Source organism: Pinus tabuliformis, chromosome J (genome assembly GCF_031772625.1).
Source record: "Pinus tabuliformis cultivar Carrire ecotype Pingquan chromosome J, CPIR1, whole genome shotgun sequence".
In the NCBI taxonomy this organism is placed as follows: Eukaryota; Viridiplantae; Streptophyta; class Pinopsida; order Pinales; family Pinaceae; genus Pinus; species Pinus tabuliformis.
In genome coordinates, this window is record NC_142295.1 from 1,436,977,295 (window position 1) to 1,436,989,252 (window position 11,958).

Consider the following 11,958-nt stretch of genomic DNA (forward strand, 5'->3'; position numbering starts at 1 on the left):
GCACTAGTGCGGTTGCATTCTTCATGGGTTCCAGATTAGTATCTTGGTTCAACAAGAAACAGAGTTCAATTGCTTTATCTACAGCTGAAGTAGAGTATGTGGCTGCTGCATCTTGTTGCACACAACTTCTTTGGATGATGCAAACCTTGCAGGACTTTCAAATCACTTGTACTCCACCTATCTCCATCCTATGTGATAATACAAGTGCTATCAGCATTTCAAAGAACCCAGTCATCCATTCAAAGACCAGGCATATACCTATCAAATATCATTTTCTTCGAGAAAAAGTGCTTGAACAAAAAGTCAAGCTGGAGTATGTTCCTTCTAAGGAACAAGTTGCTGATATACTCACCAAACCACTACCCAGGGAGACCTTTGAATACCTCAGGCAAAAGCTGGGGGTAGTTGATGCATCATCTTATTGTTGAATCTTATCTGTTTCAGAGATTGTTGGTTGTACACGAGTCTCATATGGGTTATACACGTGCACTCGCTGGTTTATGGATTGGTCAAAGACCATCTGGCACATGTTCAGGGGGAGCATTTATTCTTCTAAAAATACATTGTTGGCATTATTATAGAAGATCTTGGAGGAGAAAGTTCAGAAGGAGAACATGGATGCTGATCTGAATATTGCTGCTAATGTTTTGTCTCTATGTCTCATATCTCTTTTTTCAAAGTCATTTATGGTGTATGGTGGATTATGGTTCTTCTTGAAGAAAATGTCTTTTTCAGATCTGGCCTACAGTCGAGGGGAGCATGATCAGCACAGCAGAGTAGAGTTTTCAGCATGTTCTCAGGGGGAGCATAACCCTTTGCCCTTGATGACAAAGGGGGAGAATGACTTTGAGGATCTTAGGGTTGCCATCAAGTCCAAAGGGGGAGATTGTTGGCATTATGATTTAGGTTTGGCGCTATGGCACAGGTGTTGTACTTGATGGCAACTCACTCAAGTGGCAAATCTCTGTCCAGGCTCTCAAAATCATAGAAAAAGAGATACCCGCAGGTGAGCTTAAGAAAAGTTGCGGACCCGCAGGTGCCCCAAACAAAAAGTGCAGGCATACCCGCAGGTTCCCCGAACAAAAGGTGCGGGGGTCAAAATTCACTCACTTCAATGCAAAGAAGCGCGCGCAAGTGGGAATTTTTATGATTGGTCCATGGTATTTAGTCCGATGTTCATGATCCTATGGTTTTGGTTCGTGGTATAGCATCTAAATTATTGAACCCCGGTTTTGGATCCCTTGTATTGGTTTTCGATGGTTTTGTTCCATGGTTTGAGTAAGGGCTTGCCTATAAAAAGGAAATGAGATCACTTGGCTAGACACTTGTGAAATTTGAATATCTTAAGATCTGAAATTTTGGTTGATCGGTTTGAAAAGCTAGATCTCAATCAAGGTAAAATCTATAAATTGTAAGGCGGATCTATTTATAGGTCGTGATCTCTCTGGTGCATGATCAGATCTGTGGATCTGACTGTCTGTGGAAAATTGGAGGACTGTTAATTTGGCTCTATTCGGAGGTCCGCATCGCCACAGAAGGTGCAGGTGTGAGGGTCCACAGCGCCGCAGAAGGCACAGGTGCGGGGGTTCACAGCGCCGCAGAAGGCGCAGGTGCGGGGGTATGTAGCATCGCAGAAGGCGCAGGTGAGGGGGTCCACAGTGCAACAGAAGGCGCAGGTGCGGGGGTCCGCAATGCAACAGAAGGCGCAGGTGTGGGGGTCCGCAGCACAGCAAAAGGCACAGGTGCAGGGGCTCGCAGACCAGCAGAAGGTGCAGGTGCGAAGGTACGCTGTCGAGTAGAAGTGCAGGTGCGGAGCTACGCAGTCCAAACACAGAAGAACTGCGGATATTTGCATGTTTCTATTGGTGAAGTTGCAGAATTTTCTTAAAATATTTGTTGGCTGCCTTTTATCTATTGCTGCAGAGTTCTGGGTTTAGATTACTGGTATTGCTTTTTTGGTTATTGCATTCTTAGAAGTTATTGGTTGATTCATTGGGTGATTGTAAAATGAGATTGGTTGATTCACATGTACTTGATGATTATTTGATGTTCATGGATCCAGTTTGAAAATTTATGAAAAGTAGTCCTTGGAAGAAAAGAAGTAGGTCAGCACCTGCGTACTAGTAGTTCAGCTAGTACAAGAGCTAAGGGGGTTGTAGCTCCCTTCCAGGAGAGACTGGAAAATGAGAAAGGGTTGTAGCTCTCAACAGGTTGCAGCCTGCGTACTGGTAAAGGACTGCACCAGTACAAAATCATTGTAGAAGAAGTTTCTAATTGAAAGAAGATAGAGACATATTGCAGCAAGTGGTTTTCACCCACATTGGGTTTCCACCTTATATCTGGTGTTCTTTGGTGTGACTATCAATTTTTCTTGTTCTTGCTCATTATTATATGGTACTGACATACAAATTAATGATCAATGTCTGAAGAATAAATTAAAGTATAAATCTGGAAGATATATTGAAAATAATTTGATAATATTGATTCACCCCCCCCCCCCTCTCAGTATTATTTCCAACAGGAGGTTCATCAGGAACTTCTCACGCATTGCATATCCTATCACATCATTGTAAGGGAAAGGTAAGAAGTTCGAATGGACAAAATAATATGTGCCTAGTTTTTTGCAGCTTAAGCAGTTGTTGACACATGCACCAATGCTAAATATTGTGGATCCGGACAAGGAGTTTGTAGTATGTACAGATGCTTGCAAGAGAGGACTTGGTGGAGTTCTCATGCAAGAAGGATAGATAGTGTGTTATGAGTCACGAAAATTGAATGAGCATGAGTAGAACTATCCAATGCATGATTTTGAGCTAGCAATGATTATACATGCATTGAAGATGTAGAGGCACTATCTTCTTAGCAGGAGGTTTACATTGATGAGCAATCACAGTGGGTTTAGGTATCTGTTTGACCAGCCGAATCTAAATGTCAAGCAAGCTAGATGGTTGGCCACCCTTAGTGAGTTCGACCTCGAGATCAAATACATCAAATAGAAGGAGAATCGGGTTGTAGATGCTCTTAGCGGGAAAGTACAAGTAAATCATATAGCAGCTATGAGATATTATGGGATAGAGTTATAGGATAGGATCTTGCAGGCAGGACAGCGGGATGAAAAATGCATGGAGATTATGCAGAGGTTACAATAGAACACATGTACAGGTACAAGTATAGGTGATCGAGATGCAAATTATCGTCTCACGGTAGATGATTAGTGAGACTTAGAGACATGATCTACCTGTTGAATTGCAGTGAGCTCAAGAAGCTTATCTTGAGGGAGTTTCACGCGAATCCATACTCGGGTCATCCAGGATATTAGAAGATGCTGACGTCGGTAAAGAATTTCTACTATTGGTTGAATCTGAAGAAGGAAACGCTAGATTTAGTGGCTAAATTTTTAGATTTCCAGGAGATAAATGCAAAATGTAAGCATCCAGATGGTTTACTACAACCTATAGCGATTCTGGAATGGAAATGGGAGATCATTTCCATGGATTTCATTACAGGTCTTCCAAGGATAGTAAAGCATCATGATTCTATTATGATCGTGTTTGACAGGTTGAGCAAGGTAGCTCACTTCATTCCAGTAAAAACTACATATTCAGCCAATGAGGTAGCACAGGTGTTCATCAGAGAGATAGTGAGACTGCATGGTGTTCCAAAGAAAATTGTGTCGAACATGGATGCAAAGTTCACTTCCAAGTTTTGGAAGGAGTTATTTGCAGGCTTGGTTACAGAGTTGGCCTTCAGTACATGTTATCATCCGTAGATAGGTGGATATAAAGAGAAGGTCAATAGGATCTTGGAGGATATGTTGAGGATATACGTGCTGCTCCAGCAAAGGAAATGGGAGGAGTATCTTCCATGGGTTGAGTTCACATACAACAATGCAATCAGGATTCATTGAGGATGAATCCTTTCAAGGCATTGTATGGGTAGTATGTTTTCTTTTCAGTGGGTTTTCTGAGGCCTTGGTGTGGTTTAACACAGAGGATGGTGTTCCCCAAAGGGGGGGGGGGGTTCTGTAACAACCCTAGTGAAAATTTCATGTAATAAAATTTAATAGAGGAAAAATAAGACCATAGTTAAGGGACACTTATTCCAAGCTAAATGTTGGGAAAATATATCCTAGTGGGCATCATCGGATGTGTGTATTTGCTAAGGAAAATAGGCAAATGCATTAAAAGGAAAAAGGAATTTTGGCACATTTATTTATGAAAATAAAGGAAATTAGGAGATAAGTAAGGTGAAAGGTCATAGGTTGCATGTGAGGAGGAAATTGAAGGAAAATAATGGAAAATGAATAAATTAGAGGCCTCATTCATAAAAATGCTTCTGAGGATCAGTGGGAAAGATTTTGCTAACCTTTTTTTAGTTCAATTTTGGAGCTCTCTCATTATTCTCTCTCTCTCACTCTTGGTCACTTACAGTTTTCTTGGAGAACTCTAGCTTTGGATCAAGGAAGGAAAAGAAAGAAAAAGGAAAGGAAGGAAAGCAAGGAAAGGAAAGGAAAGCAGGATCAACTAGCTTCAGTAGGAATACTTGTAGGAAACCTTTTGCATGTGTGATTTTTAACTGGTTTGGACATGCATGGCTTTGCATGTTGGTGTATGATTCTCTTGTTGTCAGTGGCATTGTTTTGTCAAGTTATGACAGTGTTTTTCAACCAAGCCTTGCCCTTTTCCAAATTCCATGGTGATGGGATGTTTATCTTGGTTTTGAGATTTGGTTTGTCGAATGGATTTCGAAATCAGTGGCAGAGGTGGTCTCAAGGTTCTTTCCCAAAGGCCTAGGAATCCCTTGACTAGTTTTGGTTGGATACACGGTAAAGCCTGAGGGAGAAGTCTTAGTTTAGGGACTAGTGATCCGGGTTTGGATTGCGGTAAACCTTGAGAGACTAGTCTTGGTTTAGGGCCTAGTGATCCAGGCTTGTATTGCAGTAAAGCCTGAGAGACAAGGAGATGGAAAATTCCTCAAGGATAGTGATGGATTCTGGATGGCATTCCAAGTTTGGTTCGGTTGTGATCGGAGCACCAATTTTGGTGTGATCACGGTTTGGTGAGGGTGGAGGTGGTTAAACCTCTGGATTACCTTGGTTGTTCTTCGATTGGTTGTTCTACGAGATCCCATATTCATGCTTGTAATATGGCACGAGGGTGACTAATTGAAAGAGATATTTGGCTTAGCCATGTCTATGATCAGGTGGTACGTGGAAGTCCCGAACTTGGTTAGATTTTCCTATGATTAATAAAAGCTAAGTCCTCTTACTTTTGCATTGTTTTATATGTGGATTTAATGTATGTCATATCTCTAATATTACTATGGTTTTATGTTGGTTATAAGCATGGTTAAATGACTAGTTCATGTCATGGTTATTTCATGTATTTACTTGTAATTGTTAAATGGATGGATGAAAGACCTAATTGATGATATAATAGTTCAATGGAGAAGGAGGTGATCCTTTTGGTTATGCTTCATAAGTTCTTTCAGTATTTTATGCTCTATCTTGTATCCTAGACCTATAGGTTGCATTACTTCCAAGTGTTTGACAGAATGTCAGTCCTGGTTGGGGATGCTCAGGGCTAGTCCTGAGGTTGATTTTTTATTTATGAGCATTGTTGTCATGTCTTTGATTTATTCTGAAGGTTGTAGCAAGTTCTAGGCAGAGGCCTGGATTTTGGGCTAGAAAAGTGGCTCAAATATCGGGGTCGCTGGCACAGGTTTGCTGAGAAAAGTCCACAATCGTTGGCACATAGGCCTATGAGAGAAAATTTGAGTTGTTGGACGTTGTCATTCCTATAGCATGAGAGTGAATCTGGGTTAAAAGGCTTAAATAATCTATGGGACTCATGGATATGATGTCTGAGTGGCCAACATGTCTCTTGAGGGTGTCATTGTTGATGTGGATGGGTTTGTTTGATATGCTATGTCGATTCCATTTCCTTGAGCTCACCAAAGAAGTTGAATCCCTTATAGTAGCCTCTCTCATCACATGTTTACCCCGACTGACCAATTTCTTGGGTGGACCTAGGAGGAGGGAGTGTTACACCAAGGGTCATTACCATAGTATTGACCCATAATAATGAGTGCGACAACAATTATTTGATCCTGTTAAAGAATACCAACAACATTAATAAGGGATTGGCCTAAGGTATTGGCTAAGGCTAAAGCTATATAAGGAGATGGAGATGAAAGTGGTAATGGTGTGCATTTAATGGTTATTCATGTGTGATCTTATTTAAAACAGGTGTGCACTAGGGAGCAAGGAGAAGACTCAGATATGAATGCTCTCAAGATGTGTTGACATATATGCTTAATTAATTTGCATGTTGAAAATGTTTAAGTTGATAACAATGATAGATATGTGGTTATAATGATGTTTTGATCTAAATGAATTATTCAAAAGTTTGCAGTGTTGACAGTGAAGGTTGCGGAGTGTGAAGATTATGTTTACAGCAAAATTTTTCAGATCTATAAGCAGGTTTGTCTTAGGTTAGTTGCGTACACACACAGATATTCTTCTAGGTAGTTGCATATATATTTTACGAAATGTTTTTCAGTATGTGAATATCTGTACACGAGTGTTGTGTATGGTAAGTGCATACTTACGTATATATGCCTTGTGGAAGTCGCATATACAAACTAGAGTTTGAACTAATGATTGATGTTTACAGTTGATGATGTTTGGTTTATTTGTTGTTGTCTTCCAACGATGTCTCTATGATGATAATATGTGTTTGACAGTATTGATTGAGTTAATTTGGCTATGGAATGGAATGTTGATTAGTGATGATGCTACAGTGTGGTGATCTGCGATTGATTCAGTACTTGATTATGTGATTACTTCAGTATTGCAGTGATTCATAATGAAAATTTCAGTGATTTGAGATTTGTATGCATGTCTTATAAAAGGGAAGCATCTATATATGTGGGTATGCTTCATAAAAATTATCATATACATTTTGATGTATGTATGATCAGGGTTTTCAGTGGCAGAAATTGGTTTCTGTGATGAATAGAGTATGCCTTGGTATATTTATGAATAGTTTTGCATTGGAATGATTGGTTTGATTTGATTGAAATAGTTGGTTGAGATTCAGTGATTAGTTGATGTCATAGTGATTCATTTGCTTTATTAATTGGATGATTTGATTCAGTATTTGGTTTCAGAAGTATCACTTGGTATTGGGCTTAATGTTGGAAGTGGATCCAGTCTGAAAAATATGATGAAAGGTGGCCTACAGTTTTGATAGTTTGAGTCAAGTGGATCTAGTATGAAATATTATGAAACGTGGTCTATAATAGGTGTTAAGGGTTGGAGCCTTCAGTGAGGGAGTCAGAGATTTCTTCTAGTGGTAGCTAGTAAATTTGTGTAGGCGATATGTGCTCCCTTCTGGTAAGAGATGGTAAATGAGATCAGGGGGTTGGAACTCCCTTCTAGTAGGTGTTAGAGAATGAAAGAAGTTTGTAGCCTTCAGAAGGTGTGTGCCTTTGTACTAGTAAGAGTCTGCGCTAGTACATGATTGTAAGAATTTTTCTTAATAGTAAAAAATGAATACAGAGACAATGGAAGTGGTGGTTCTCTCCCACATTGGGTTTCCACCTAAATCCTGGTGTTCATGTGTGTTGATATGTTTCTTGTGTGTTGATGATATATCTGCTCCTTAATACTCATGGTTACTATTTAATTAATGAATAATGAAGTAATGATGCACTGGTTAAAGGTGAAAAAATGATGAAATATATGAAAAGTTAGTTATTTGTACATATGTTGTTTTCCTTTACTGAAGTCGTGTACATATGCTAGTTGCATGAATGATAGTAGCGTATGAAAATCAGAATATGAAATGAAAATTTTAAATTGAGTTTAAAATCATGATTCATCCCCCCCACCCCCCCCCCCCCCCCCACCCCCTCCCCCCCTTAGTATTTTTCCCAACAATTGGTATCAGAACAAGTCACTTCATTTGAAGCTTAACCACTTGGAGTGGATCAAGGATGATGGTAAATAATCAAAAGAAGAAGGCAACTCAAAGGAAGAAGTCAATTGAGGAGAATAATTATAGTTAGGCATCTGATGCTATAGAAATATCTGCATTTATGGGTCAAGGACAATCTACAGCAGAAAAACAAGGCAAGTCAGAAATAGTGGACAATAAAGGTATTTTTATGCTAAGTGATGATAATTATCAAGAATGGAAAGAAGTCTAAGTTAGTGAACTTATGATCTGATGTAATATTCCTAATTAGCTATGGCTAATTGGAATATTCGATTTTGCTCAATTTTTGACTTCTATAGTTATTTGTAAATAAAAAGGTGAGGAAAAGGGGACATAACTCACTTTTAGAATAAAAGTCACTTTCTAGTATCAAAACATTGTGACTTAAAGGGGAGCCAAGGGGGCCAAAGGACCACGCAGAGATGGGACCCACGTAGACACTTGGAGGGAATGCGCAAATGGGAAAAGGAACACGTGGCAAGAGGAGATTACGTTGGAGGAGGTGAGCCTTGTGATTGAGAGAGGCCAATGCTATAAAGGAGCAAGGAGCCTCCTCATTTTGGCATTCAGTTATGAGCATTTGAGCTAGTCACTTCGACTTGAAGCACGCTGGCTGTTTAGCCTGTCTACAATACTGTTTAGTGCACTGAGTGTCTCCGTTCAGAGATCTCACTCTTAACCCCAGGGGAATTCGAGTGCCTACTCAGGAAAGGTAGTTTCAGTAGTTTTGATCTTTTGCATTGAGGTGGAGCTGAGCATTGGATTTCTGTGCAGTCTTGAGAGAGAGGGACACAGTTTTTCTGGGGGCAGTTCCGGATTGCGGATTGTGGAGGAGTTGAGCTGGGAGATTGAGCAAGAGATCATCCCTTGCATATTGGAGGAGTTTGGTAGAGTTTCAGGAATTATTTTGGAGGATTCTACTCAGTGGCAGCGTAGAGCCTTAAGGGATTGTGTGATTCCCCAAGGGGGCGATTTTTGGGGGTCGGCCATTTCAGAAAATCTTTCTGGGTTTTACTGGGTTTTCTTAGTAGAGGCTACTTCAAAGTTTTAGCATTTTCTGAGGAGGGGAAAAACCCCAAATCCTCATTTTATTTCCAGTAGTAGCAGCAGCATGGCAGTTTCCCAGCAACATCCATGCAGTTCAGAGAGAGGCCATTCCTTTGTTATTCTGAGTGTATTTCTTCACTTGCATGGTGCAAGTTGAGGTGCCATCTTCCTGATCACCTCTTTTACTCATTCCATTACTCAGTATAATAAAATGGATTAGCATTTCTCTCTGCATTTCTCGAGTCTCTGCTTATATTTCATGTTTACATTATTACATGTTGCACCACTGTTATTTTTATCATTTTGAGCTTCCCAGTTATTATATCATTTGTGCATATTTGGTTGGATTTTATTGGGGTTTTGGGGAATATCTCTGAAATGGGATATTACATCTCATGTGTGGAATTTATTATGTTATGGTTGCACTAAAAATCCTCCATCAATTGAAGAGTTAAAAAATAATAATGTAGCATTAAATGAAATCTTTGGTAACATACATGATTCATCATTGAGAAAGGTTATGCACTATGAAACTGCAAAGGAAGTATGGAATAATCTATAGGAAATCCACGAAGGAAGAAAAAAGGAAGATTGTTCATCAGGAGAACCAATAGGTAATCTTATTTTTAAAGAAAATAATGATGTTTCAAAATATGAGTATGTTATGTCAGATGGAGTTACTGATTCAGAAGAAGACAGGTTAGAGGAAGTCCTTAATCTTAGAAGAAAACTTGATTTTTCTTTAAAAAGGATTAACAATATTAAGGATAAGTTGTAGGCATATGATAACATGGATCATGTTAAATCAGTAAGTGTTGTAGTAGAATCTAAACAATATTGTGAAGGACTTGAAGTTGAGATCGTCTCTCTAAGAGCAGATCTTGAAAAATCAAACAAGAGAAATGAAGAGCTACTTCAAGTATTTGAAGAAAAAGAGAATGGGTTGAAGGAAGAGATTATCAAATTAAAGGAGCAATTGGAAGAAGGAAGAAAGGTTGAAGAAGGAATGAGGAAGCAGTATCTGGAAAAGGAAGAGCAATACCGAAGAACGGACGTTGAGGAAACATTCTAAAAGAAAAGGATAAACACTTGAGATTTCAAGATAGTACTAATATTTTGGATAACATTATTAGTAGTCAAAGGTCTCCTTCCATTAAATCTGGTCTTGGTTTTCATGAAACTATAAAAGGAGAATCTAGTTCATAGGCTTGTGCAAGGATATTAAAGGATAACAATACAAAATTTGAAATTCATGTTAAAGAGATAAGAAGTCATCCAAATCAACATCCAAGGAAGATGAATTTTCAAAATAAATTATTTGCTCCTAATAATAGAAACATTAATCGATTCTCTCCTCTTATCAGTATTGTTTAATGATTTATATGTCATAATTATGGACACGTTGCAACCAATTGAATATGTAGATTGTTTCAATCTCAAACAAATAGACACTTCACAAGGTCATCAACTCCCAAGTATTTATTACAATAAAAGGAATATGAAACAGACATATTATGATTCCTCAACTCTGTTTTCTAGTCATATAAGATGTTATTCCTATAACAAGGTTGGACATGTAGCAAAAGAATGCTAGAAAAAATAAATGGCTCTTCATACACAACATGGAAAGAAACCAAATAAGAACATTGTTACCAAAAGACTTGAGAAAGTTGGATCCACCAACATTTATCATATTAAGCAAAAGGAAGAAGAGAAAACAAGGTATGGTCTCGCTCTTTGCTCGTTTGAACATGAATATGAATGGTATGTAGATAGAGGATGCTCTAATCACATGACTAGAGATAAGGACAAGTGTGAGTTTCTCAAGAAAAACAAATATGGTAAGGTGATTCGTGGAAATAGTGCTTTAGCAAAAGTTATGGGAAAAGGAAGAATCAAACTGAGAAGTATGCAAAAGCAATTGGTGCATTATTGGTTCAAGGGCTAAAGCATAGTATTCTATGTGTAGGTCAAATGGTTGAGAAAGGATGTATAAATGTATTTACATAAACTAAATGCAAAGTTATAGATGAAGAAACTGGGAAGGTTATAACAATAGGATACATAAATGTGTACAAACTATATGCGCTAGCATGAAAGAATTCGGGCAGAAATAAGAGATATAGTTCATCTTCTTCATATTTAGAATAAAAGAAGATAGTTCCCACTATAGTCTTTTAAAACATACTTCTAACAGTGACTGCAAAAGTGATGTGAGGTACATGACCTCATGAAGAGTAGGTGATGATTATTAGGTCCATAAGATCAGTGATGTATGATCTCAGGGGGAGTTATGCATAAGTAGCTTGGTGATGGTTCTCTATTTTGGTTTGATATTCATTTGGTGATGCACTAGCATTGCATTGATGAAGTAACAGTTAACGGAAATAGGCATGGTATGTTTAGGGGAATCTCTTGTTATGAAAATTTCAGCATTTTACTTTATGTGCATGGATCATATGAAGCACAGTCATGTGTATAAGCGATTTTTTTATCTAGAGAGTCGCATATGTTTCTCTGAGATAAAGAAATAGTGTGACAGACTCAGGGGGAGTTTCTGATATGCTTCAATTAGTTATTATTCGCTTTTTGGTTTTTATATTGACTTACTAAAGACTATTAATAGTTCTTACGAATGATGGTTGTTTCATGATGGTTTATGAGTTGTTGCAAGTCTTATGTTATTCCTGCTAATGAAATGATTCTTTGATGGATTTTGCTGATTGATAAGGTGGATATGACCATATTTGATAGAGAATAGTTAGCACAGGTTCAAGGGGATGCTTCTAATAGTGCATTGTTGGCATTATAATTTCTTGAGCATTTCTTGTTGCATGTTGGTTTATGATGAGTACATATCATTTGGTGATGTATAGTTGTTGTTGTTGAAGATACATATCATGTTGTCATT